A 12,556-nucleotide genomic window follows, 5' to 3' on the forward strand; every position below is an offset into this window, starting at 1 on the left:
AATTGCTGCCTTCCTCAAAGACTTAAATTATTGAAGCTGCACAACAAAGGAGGTGCTAACATGGGAGATGAAACACATAAATGTCTTCACCCTCACTTCTGATTTTAAGAAATCTCTATAATAAAAGGTGTCAATATTGGTTTAGTTTCAACAAGATGTTTATAGCTAAATAAAAATCTTTACACATTTTAGTCCACAACCATAGACAGACACCAAACTGCAAGTTTTGATTGAGGTTCAAAAGATTTTTTTTTTTTTTTTTTTTGCAAGAACAACTGATCCCTGATTGTGTTTTTGCTAGCACTAAACTGCCTTAGCTGCCTTGAACAGAAGAGCAGGCCTTCTCTTTGTTTCAGACTTCTAGAACTGTTAGAAACTAACCAAAGCATTGTAATACAAAATAGGCTTGTTTAAAGCCAGGTTGGGGTAAGCTGCAAAAGAGCAGTCTCTGAGAACTTTTCTCCTACCTGACCACAGTTCTGTATGCACACATTATTGCACCAGCAAGGTTCTCTTTTTAAGAATGATTTTTGTTACCATATAGTTACAATACAGTATGTTTTGAAGGATAATTCCCATCCAGTGGTGGCACAAAGGAAAAAACGTCTGTGGTGAAGGGGCATTTTTAATTTCCCTTGCAGAATCAGTTTGCATAGGTGGGTATTCATGCATGGACCCCACAGGAAATGTGAACCCAGGCCTTTGGGTGAGAATTAAATACTGCAGAAGTTTTCTGCTTCCCCTGCTGTACAGATGACTTGGCTGTAGAACACTTTTCACCAGGTTTCTGAGAATGCCATTAGGAGATCCACAAGCTGTAAAAAAACCCAGGTTTAGTTGTGAGTTAGAGCATATCCAAATCCTTCTTTTCTCATCAACATGGCTACACAGTCAGACCCCCAGAAAGAAGAGCTCAACTAAGTTTGGGCTGTGCATTGGAAAAGGAAATAGGGAGAGGAAAAACTCTGGAAGTTTCTTAGAAGATGTGGTATCAGTGACTGCTGGCAGACACTGAGTTGGTGTTTCAATGTGCACCTGGTGTAGTGTGAGTTTAGAGCCCACTAAGCCTGGCTTGCTCAGTGGCCTAAAGGCCATCATGTTCTAGCAGGATGGCATTGCCCCCCCACCCCCACCAGAGCAGGCACTGAATGAGTTAACTTTACAGCGTTTGTGCTTCATTTTCAGGAAATTATAAATTCATTTTCTCCAAAAACCTTAAAACAGTCCTGCACTGTAGGCTTAGGGTGGAGTAACTTCTGTCCTTTTTGCTGCTTTTAGTGAACAAGTGTCCCAGAAAAGCAAAAAGAGCTTGTGCTGGTAATTACTTGAAAATGCAGAAATTTCTAGAAGGTGGAAACAATTAGTTATTAGGCTCATTGCATTTAATTGTTGACTTCTAGTACCTGAGAACATTCTCCTGCTCAACCATGTGTGCAAATGAAATTTTAATTTAATTTGTTTAATTTCATTCTGCACATAGACAGTGTTTAGTAAATTTGTTAGGATTCTTTTTACACTTTGTACTCTTTGCTAAAAATGTGATAGATTAGTTAGTCATTCTGAATAAGCAATTTGTCAAGCCTGTAAGCCATATAAAACTAAGTGCATATATAATTTATTGCCTACTCTAGTAGTAGAAATAATGTGCATTTGGCAAATTCTAATTAAAATAATCAAGAGATTAATCATTTGACAGAAATTTATTTAATTTATTAATCAGAATTAATTCTCTTAAAAATGTGTTTTAAACTCAGAGTACCACTAACCTGCAAATTAGTAAATTAGAATATTTTTTTTAATCAGCAATTTAAAAAAATGTGGCAAATCAGTAACATCTACAAAAAATGTATTTTATAATACTTCCTGATGTTACATACGAAAAATCATTAAGAAGTTATTTCTTAGTTGAAGTTATCAGAGCGATTTCTTATACTATATTTTGGATTTAATTTAAGGTATATGTCATGAAACATAAGTTTTCTTGGTAAGTATTTTCATATGGAAAACATTTGGAGCATAACTTTCAGTCCAAGCTACTTTTCATCAGATATAATTCATCTTGTTTGTCATAGCCTAACTTGCATGTATGTACAAATGCAGACAGAAAATAAATTTATATGGAAGCTTGTAGACACCAAATATTGTGAACTTTACAACATACAGGTTAAGAGGTTTTCCATCCAGTTATAGTACTTATCATTCAAAAGGCATAGCTTGAAGAATGAGCATTTTTTAACTTTAAATTTTGACTACCCAAATTACCAAGACCACAAGAAAACAGAATCTGAAATTTACATTTCCAGTAGTTGCTGAAGTAATTTTATTGTGCATTGCAGGAATGAATCACTGTTCCAAGTTACTCATGAAACCTTCCTTTTAGGAAGCTGCTAAATGACATGGATCTGAACATGCCAGAGAGTTTTGCTTTCAAGTTGTGTTCCGAGCCAGGAGAAGCTAGTATTTTGAGTAAATCTAGAAAGTTGTGATCTCATGAGGACTTCATCATCCAAAAACCTGAACTCTTGTTAGGCTGGCTTAACTGATTCTTGGTTGTTGGGGTCTCTCCCCCGCCATGTAGCCCTGGGAGAGGGGCCCTGAGGGCACAGACACGGGGTTTCCCTGCCCCTGCTCAGCCTCGTTCCCATTGGTTGGTTTGTGTTCCCTGCGCGGGCAGAAGGACCCTTGGTCCCGTGACTGGAACAGTTCCTCAGCAGAGCTCCGGCCATGCGGCTGGAGAAATAAACATCTCTGAAACAGCTAGCAAGAATCTGTCTGTCCATATATATTTCCTTTCCACGGGACTCCTGGTTTGGTATATGAATGTTGCAGGATCCCCACTGCAACAAATGGTGGGGAATTGAGAGCAGAACGATCCCCGATCCCTAAGCGACTATTTGTGTGAGTAAACCCTGGAAACTTTGGATTCCTCTTCTTGGTTTTGCTTTGCTATTCCATATCTAAACTATGGAGGAACCGTGGGATGACTCTTGGCTCTCAGAGCCGCATATGGACATTTATCTTAAACTTAAAATGATTCTTGAACAACGATTTGTAAATTTTAGCTTGATTCAAGCTCAAAAAGAACTGAAACACTTCCTGGCATGGTTGTTTAAGAACTTTTTCTATGTTTCTTGGGATTTAATTCTTACGAAGGGCTTTTGGAAAACCGTTTGGACACAGTTAATATTGGAGTCAAAATATATGCCGATGGAAGAATATTTTCGTGAATATTATTTAGTTACCGAGACTGTTGAGCAATGTCAGCTGTGTCCTGGCGAAGGGAAGCCTGGCGCAGAGACCGTGCGGCCCAGGCCACGTGCACCGAGCGCTCTGCGAGCAGCAGCGAGGCAGTTCCCGCGCGCGGGCGGAGCCACGCGAGCCGCAGTGTCGGTGGCGGAGCGAGGCGCGGTGGGAGCAGCGGGACCCGGCGGTGCCCGCCCGGCCCCATGCAGCGTGTGGTGGAGCGAGCCCTGTGAACGCCCGACCGAGAGGGGCGGCGCGCGGGCAGCGGCTGGCGGCGGTGGCGGTGGAACGGAGCCGTGCCCAGCCGAGACGCGCGCTGGAGCAGGGCACGGGGGGTCGTCGCTCGGGGGCCCGGCCAAGACGTGGGTGCAGCGCCCGGCAGCGGCAGCGAAGCTGCGACCAGAGGAGGCGACGCACGGAGAACTGAGTGGCGCGGCCCGGCCCGGCCCGCGCGGCCCCGAACGCGACCCCGGGAAGAGCGCGCAGGCACCAGCAGCCCCGACAATTCCAACACGGGAGCGACCGAAAGAGAGAGCAAAGACGCAGCGAGACAGGAAACAGCAGCTACTCGGAAAAAGGAAAAAATCATAGTAGCTAAGATCTTAGGGATAGTAAAATGGTATAATGTTAAGCAAAATAATGGTTTTATAACAAGGTGTGACAACCAGCAAGACATATTCGTGCATAGAACTGCTATTAAAAAGAATAACCCTGAAAAATGCATCCCAAGCTTGGGAGATGGAGAGGTGGTGGAATTCAAAATTATACGAGGTAGAAAAGGGTTACAAGCATCGCAGGTCACTGGGCCTGATGGTGTTCCTGTAAAAGGCAGTATATATGCAAAAAATCATAGTCATGTTAGACAATATCTCCATTGTAAGCCCCCCCTACAGTCTCCCTTTCCTAATCCCACCTTTCCCTTTTACCCTATGTCCTATTACCCCCAGTGTATTCCCAATCCATTTTTTCACCCATGGTTTCCCTCACAAAACCATGCTTTTGCCAATTGTTTCCCCAAAAATCCCTTTCCAATGCCGAGTGGGGGATGAAAAGGGGGAGGGAAGAAGTTAAACCCTCTCCTGCCTCATTTTCCCCACAAAGCATGCTCAGAGAGTTCTGTCTCCCTTCTGTCAGCCCTAAGATGTTCCAGAGAATCTGATTGGACATTTAAAGACTCAGGAGGGTGGCTTGTTTTGTTTTGAAACTGTTCTTGTTATGTTTATCCAGTTGTTTTCATTCTCCTTTTATTAAAATAAAACGGGTGAGGTGTTGGGGTCCCTCCCCTGCCGTGTAGCCCTGGGAGAGGGGCCCTGAGGGCACAGACACGGGGTTTCCCTGCCCCTGCTCAGCCTCGTTCCCATTGGTTGGTTTGTGTTCCCTGCGCGGGCAGAAGGACCCTTGGTCCCGTGACTGGAACAGTTCCTGGGCAGAGCTCCGGCCATGCGGCTGGAGAAATAAACATCTCTCTGAAACATCTAGCAAGAATCCGTCCATATATATTTCCTTTCCACGGGACTCCTGGTTTGGTATATGCATGTTGCAGGATCCCCACTGCAACACTTGGTTGCAAGATCCTTATGATTGTGGATTAAATATACCAGAGAATTTCAAGTACTGTAAATTAAGAAATGCTTTGTGATGATGCATGTCTCTGCTACACAAATAACATGTACCAGAGACTCAACTCAAGCTACCTTCTTTTTACAATTGTTCTCTCCCACTTTATCGAAAAATACACAATGAAATTGATCTAGGAAAACTTAGTGACACTGGTGTTTTTCTTTATCCAGAGCTGGGACATGAAAAGAAAAATTACTCCTTTAAATCAGCTACTGAAGAAGTTACAAGAATATCAGCTATGGTTCCTGAAGAAAACCTGCTGCAAGAAATTATAGAATAGAATTTCAACAGACATTACACAGATATTTGCAGATGCTGCTGTGGAAATAAACAATTTTCAAGGGCACAGGTTTTCCATTTAAAGGGAGGTGAAAAGAAATAATAAAAATTTGCAAGTAAATTAAACTATATCTAGGGTACTTTTAATAAATCAAATGTTGAAATGAAAATCACTGAGAGGCCTGCAACTGCCTGCCAAGTCTGAAACTTGGTGGAAAACACCCTTGAACACTAAGAGCTTTTTTAAAAAATAAAGATGCACACACTGCTTTCCAAAATTCTTACAAGGGATCTGAGTCCCATATCAAATGTAAATGAAAGCATCAACTGCAAGAATTCAATGTGACATTAATTTTGAACATGCTCAGCCAAGGCAACGTTTAAACAAAGATTTTTACTGTATTAATTATGTTCCTTGCAAATGAGTGCTAAACTCTGCATTCTGATTACTGTAGGGAGATGTACCAGCCATTCTTAGGGCAAGGTTGGCTAAACACCTGCCTATTTGAATAGATAGGTATCTAAACCTCCTTGGAATGCAAAACCAGTCAAAAAGATCTTCTCTTGTTTCCTCTTTCCTGTGCAGCCAAAAGTACCCTAAGAGAAGAGATGTCACTGCTTCTGCATCTAATAATACACAATGCATAGAGAAGTAATCCTGTAAAAGTTAACTGTGCTTGTGATTTATTCAAAGCGGAAAGGAAGCATGTGTGGAAGCTGGAAACTTCTCTGCTGTGACCAGCAGGGATCTGTACATAGACACAACACTTTGAAATAAAATGTATAATCTTTCTCATACGGAGATATCCAATGTTTTATTTGATATTAAGAAAATATCAGTGTATATCTAGATGAATCCCTATTTAGCTAAGCGCTTTTTTGTTATTGAAAAATGGATTTTATCTGGAGTGATATATTTTGGTTGATTCTTACTGTACTTTTAACTCTTCCAGCAAGAAAACTCCATCTGTGTGATGGATAACTAAGAGATTATTTTATATCTCATGCATTATGATGTGTCTTGAAATATTTGAACTATTTTAATCCTTAATTGCCTATATATTCTACTTGTCTATCTATTGACATTTGAAATTTAATTAATTCAGTGTGATTTTTCACCTAGAGGTGTGACTTGACTTCCGTATTTGTCTCTAAAGCACTTTCTTAAGTACTACAAAATACCTTCATGCATGGGGGTTTTTTATGTTTTTAACTGCATCATATGTTTGGGGACAAACTTGAGTGAGGACAACTGCACTTTCCTTTTTTCAGGAGCTTTTTTTCATTAAGGTTTTATACTGAAAATAGGTATATCACTGCATCCCACAGTGTTAGGGAGGAGGAGAGAGATCCAGCAGGCAGGAATTGTGCAGCAAGATTGATTTATTTAATTATTTTACAAACTCTTTTATAGACTCTTTTCTTCATAGACTAATTGGACAAAGGACCAGCCACCCCCTGGGTGGATTGGCTAAAATCCTAAAACATCCATTGTCAAAATATTTTCCTACTGTACCATAAACAAGGCTTTGCAAGGTCGCAGGTGTTCATAGTTTATAGAACTCTACTACTATCTTCTGTAAGAGAGAAAAGTAACTCATGGGCCTAGAAAGAAGCAGGAAAATTTCTTGCTAACAATATTTTTGTATCCACATAGGTGTGCAAATAAAAATGTTGAGATTTATAGAGGTAGTGAATCTTCTATCGGTCTCACATCAAAGGCTTTTTTTTAATAGCTGTGAGTGATGAAATAAAGCTTGGACTTGGACTTAGGTGCCAAAGTACAGATTTCTGCTGGTGACAACCTAAGGCACACAAGTGGGAACATTTTGGCCTAATTTTCAAACCCTTTTTTTCCCTTTTCTTGTAAGATGTGATGTCTTGTAATCAGAATCTGTCATTCCCATCACCTCATGGTAGTTCTGCAGTCAGGCTGCGAGAGTTCAGATTTAGTCTCAGTATGAATTCTATTACGCAGCTTAAGGAAACTTAAGTAAGTCGAGTTGCTACTTCACCAGTAACGAATACATGATCTTTTGGGGACTTGAATGCTTGTTCTTCTTGTCTATTTCTGTTTTCTCTGTCAAAATAGTCTACTGTTCATATTCTATTAGCATTGTTTGCCTGCTGTATGAAATACGCAATTTAACTCCACTGGCCCTTTTTTTCACAAACTCTATAGGGCCAATAGAAACTGGCATGCTTCAGTGAATTGTTTTTTAAACTTCAGGGTTATTATTTGAGAAAATATATCTGTATCATCTATATCTATATATTACTTTTTTCCCCACAAACTTCCTGAGGTTATTTAGCCTTCTGTGTCCATTGTGTTTAAGCTTTTAAGTGTCTACACTTAGTGGTGAATTCATAATTTTTTTCTCTTTAAATGTAGCCCCTGAACTCTTGCAAGTTCTTCTTACAAACTGTGAAATATTTCTGTGCTTTTGGCAAATTTAGTTCAAGTACAAAGGTGAGTATAACTCATAGGAAGCTGCTCCCTTGTGACCACCTTCTTTTTATACAGGTAATTGCCAGTAAGCCAGTCTGGCTCTTTAATCAGCTTTGTGTCTGCACACCAGGAGTGTTTTCCTATGTTTTGGGTTATGAATTAAAAGATATTATCACTTGCATACAGAAAAGCCTGGAGAGTCAAGTGTGGCTTGCTTTTCTATCCACCTTTGGTGTATGTTGGGTGTGCTCAAGCAAGGCCTTGTTTGTGTGTAGCAAGGAAATAAGGTGTCCATAAACAGGCCACAAACAGGGGCTGTATTTTCAGATATTTTTATGACTGTGTAAATTGGGCACACATTGAAATCTGATAGAACTCATCTTGTCAGATATTATGTAAATACTGAATGCATATGAATAGTCCCTTCATCACGCTGTGCAGTGTTTTGTCCTCCACCAGAATAAAGGTAACAATGCTTGCCTTAAAAAGGTACATTGATTTATTCTTTTTTGAAGCTTCTTGGATGGAAATCAGTGTTATTTGTAATTTTATGCAGTCTAAATAATAAAAGGTTGGTTACTGGAAGACTACTCCTTTTATTTAGAATAACACTTCTGTGTTGAACTTATTGCTTATGCTTTGTTTTGTTCCCTGTCCCTAGATTAATTTTACTTTAATAAAAACCCAAAGAAAACCAAAGAAGACACAAAATAACTTTCTACTGTATTCTGGCTGTTCATTTTTTACATCAGTCTTTGAAGTAAAACTGTCCATGTGTTGTTTTTATATTATTTTTACACATAAACACCTTCACATAAACTTTCCCAGATCTTCTTTCTCACGCACAGTTTCTGATATCTCTGCATTAGCCAAACTCAGTTTCAACATTTATTTGTCCCAACCAGTTACTGTCAAAACCATTGGTCTGAACATCTGCTCCAGCTGAAAGGTCCCCATGAGAGCTTAACCAAAAGAAACCGAGTTAAATGTCAAAACTAGGTGTGCTTATCCATAGCTTTTAGATGAAAGTTCTACTCAATGTCTCTTTTTTTGGTGATATTTTTTTACACCTATTCCTGATTCACACATTCACATGAGCACATTTCATTGTAGGTGCTTGAAAGAAATTTTTTTAAGGCATCCATCTGGCTGGGCAAAAAATTTTTAGCAAATTAATTGCTCAGGAGGTAATCTGTTGAAAATAGGCATTGTAATTGAAATATTACACCCAGATGTCATGGATGACACTGTGCCTTCTCTTGTAACAGAGACGTAGAAATTTATTAATTGATATAAAACAGTGATTCAACAAAGTTTGATAGTAAATGTGGCAGGGTTCTAACAAGATCTGATGACAACGTGCACTTGATGGTTTACTGCCTAGAGCACAGGGTCAGATAAACCTGCCAGGGTCAGATAAACCCTCCCACTGAGCCATGAGTTTCAGAGAGGACTCTCTTGCTTCCTAAACTTCCTTCTGAGGGGAGTTTGGGTGCATCTGGATCCAGACTTAGTCTGAGACTTGGCCAAAAGTTTGTGTCTAAAGGATTATATGTCTACAATCTATCCTTTATATCACCTAACTAAGACTTCAAAGTTTAATATGTTATTACTCACACTGCAAATCTGTTGCATGGAATTTCTCTGCCTCAAGGAGCAATTCTGAGAGGCTTCCCCAGCTGTGGGGAGATCCTAGTGTGCAGCCCACTGCCATGCTGGAGAGTTCAACAGGCTGTTCCCTATTTATGGAGTAAGATGACTGACTTACAGTCATATCTGGGTACCAGCTGTATCTTGGGTTGTCCCATGCTCAGCCTGGAAAGATTAGAAGAGGTCTCTGGAGAGTCCTTATCGTGGCCTTTCCATCCTCAAAGGGGGCCTATAAGAAGGATGAGGACAAACATTTTTAAATAAATAAAATTGCCCAAAATAGCTGCCAGTAAAGCAGGGAAAACGCAAAGGAAAAGCAAACTTTGACCAGTCATCATGAAAATACATTCCTGAAATGAATGACTGGCACATTATATTTTTCAAAGCACTTCTATCTATGCAAGTCCAGCAATAAACAGTGTGCTGGATCTGTTGCTGATGTGCACTCAGTTATTTCTGTTGAAGTCAATGATTTACAGAGCTGAGGATATGACCCAGTATTCTTATAGTACAGCTGTTTGAGACTTGGTATGTTAACAAGGTACTATCTTAAATGAGGTGTGTCTACATAAGAGCTAATATTTAAAATATGGAAACAGTTGCTTGTTGCCTCACATATGGAGATTTGGCTACAGGGGAAATGGTTCTCCTATTTATAAAATTGTGATTACTTAAGTAATGTTTCAGTGTTTTAATTTGGCAGATCCCAGACTCCAGTCCTGAGGATTGCAACTTCAGAGGGCAGTTCAGGATAGTTTGATTTACTAGGGATGGTTGGCTGCCTTGCATTTCCCCCATAATAAAATAGGGGATTGCTTGCTGAGTTACTTCATCTTAAGAAGAATGAAATTGTCTGTGTTTTGGCTAGAGCAGGTCAGCAGATGCTTTCTCTCCTTCTTTCTCACATGTTGATTAAACCTTATGTGCTATTGGCAGATAGGAATTCTCGGCTGCCTTGAGGGGGCATCTGTGGTGTGTTCCTTTTACCAAATACATTCTGGTTAGAGATCAAAAACCTGCCTGCTCCAGCAGACAAATGTGCAGGCCTTTTATTTCAGCCTGTGTCTCCAGTCTCTAAACTGCTGCAAAATATGCCCCAGTAAGGCAAGGACAATGCTGTGAGAGGCACGGGGCTGCCATGTGCTGCAGCATCTTCCCTTAAAGGGACAACTTGGGATTTGTAGGAGAACAGCACTGAAGATGTTCTTGCCAGTGCTCAAGTGTTCTGCTGCTCCAGGCTGGACATGGACATTCTGGTGCTGAATAGCGCTCTTCAAGGAAATGATTACTTGATATGAACCTGTCGTCTTGCTTAATCAAAGAATTTAAAGAATTAATTAAAAGAATTCATTTCATTTAATTCCTTTTTTTCCTTCTGTTGCACCCTGGAGATCTAAGTCTGCTCAGGGTTGTTTTGATTTAAGAACTTCCTCTGGAAATAAAATCTGGGATTTTCTTCCTTTACATGGTAATGGGCTTGCCAGAGTGTGAATTTAAGTATTATATTGAGAGATATTGGTGTCATAAATCTCCAGGGTAGCCTGCTGAAGTAGATACTGAAAAAGGCAATAATTTTATAAATCATAGAATATCTCAAGATGGAAGTGACCAGTAAGACTCTTTGTGTCCAGCTCCCAGATAAAACTTGTATTTCATGGGTAGCCTTGTACTGAAGACTGTCTGTGAAAAGGCTGACTGAGAAAACAGTGCCAGACGGTCTTTGAAGCTGCTTTATCTCCTCAGTTTGGTCTCAGAAATTCATAAATTGACCCCTGTGCCCCACAGCTATAGTACTTTCCTATAGGTTTATTGTTTTGATTTGTTTAACACAGAATATCTTACTGCCTGGCTGCTATTTGTATATAAAATCTGTCATTTTATCTCATGCCTCAGTTCTCCCTCCTCTGTGGTATATCCATTCTGAAGAGCGTAAACAAATCTATATTTCTTAATTTCCCTACTCCTGCTGCTTAAAAAAAAAAAAAAGGAACAAATTTAAGCTAATTTTTAATGCATCACCATATTTTGAAAATTGAGTATTCGGATTCATAAGAGATAAATTATTGTTTTCTGAGATTAAAAAAGAAGGTAATTTTTTTCTGTGTAGATACTTTTCTTACTTTTATATAGGAATTTTACATTGTACTCACAAGGAATCATTAATAAATACTATATTTTTTAACTGACAATGCACAGAAGAGTAGATTAAAGGGTGCAGAGATTTAGGGACAGATTCATGGATCTTAAAAATTTTAGTTGCCAGTCATTCTCCTGATCCAAAAATCCTGATAATATAAATTCAGGATAGTATAAAAATTTACTCAGGGAAGTTTTTCACTCTTTTTATCATTCAGGCTGTAGAGTGTCTCTTTAGTGGGACATCCCAATTTTAAAGTACTGGATTGAAGATTTTGTAAAGACTTCTTTGCCTGTTCTGATGTTTTACTTGTTCTCTACCAAAGGTGATGGAACAGCTAGAAATAATATGTAAAAGTGCTGATGGAGGAATGTGAATACCATCATCATTAATATGAATATATTCATATGAAGAAATGAGGGGAAAGTGCAGGAATTAGAATACCTGTAGATTGAAATAGAATGGATTGAAGATTTTCCCTGGCATTGGAGATTTATTCATTTTCTAGTTGGTGGAAATTTACGTTTAAAAAAAAAAGTAGTATTAGATGTTTTTTTTCATAGTGTGAATCACCAATAATGCAAGAGAAATTGCTATCCTAAATTCACACTCTTGGAATAAGTTTTTTCCACTAAAATGACAATTGCAAACACTACTGATACCTTTGTTTTTTGGTCAAAAATTATTTGATATTCAGTCGATTTCATTATATAAAAGTTCTATGTCTTTTATGTCTATTCTCTCCCATACTTGGAGCTTTTACACTTCTTTTAGATGCAAATGTTTGCTTTGGGGAGGGTTTTTTTTGGTGGTTTTTTTTTTTTTTTTTTTAATTTTTTGCTTTGTTTGTTCTTGGTTACTGCTGGCACTTCATAATACCTGGTGAATTTTTGCAATGTCTGAGAATGCATACTGGTAAAAGTAGCTAGTATTTTTTAATTAATCCCAAAGTCTTCTCACTCACTATGCATGCACAGCAGTTCCATCTCTCCAGACATTCTTCTTCTTTAACGTGTTTTTGACATGAAATTTTCTTAGGAAACATAGTTTCTTCCACCATTTTGAGTTATTCTGCAAACTAACAATCAGCAAAAAGATATCTCCTTCATTATGCTATGCCATTAGATACTCCACCTTTTGAAGTTTATTATAAAATAAACTGCAAAGATGCAGCTCTG

This window comes from Corvus hawaiiensis, chromosome 5 (assembly GCF_020740725.1).
Source record: "Corvus hawaiiensis isolate bCorHaw1 chromosome 5, bCorHaw1.pri.cur, whole genome shotgun sequence".
NCBI classification, from domain to species: Eukaryota; Metazoa; Chordata; class Aves; order Passeriformes; family Corvidae; genus Corvus; species Corvus hawaiiensis.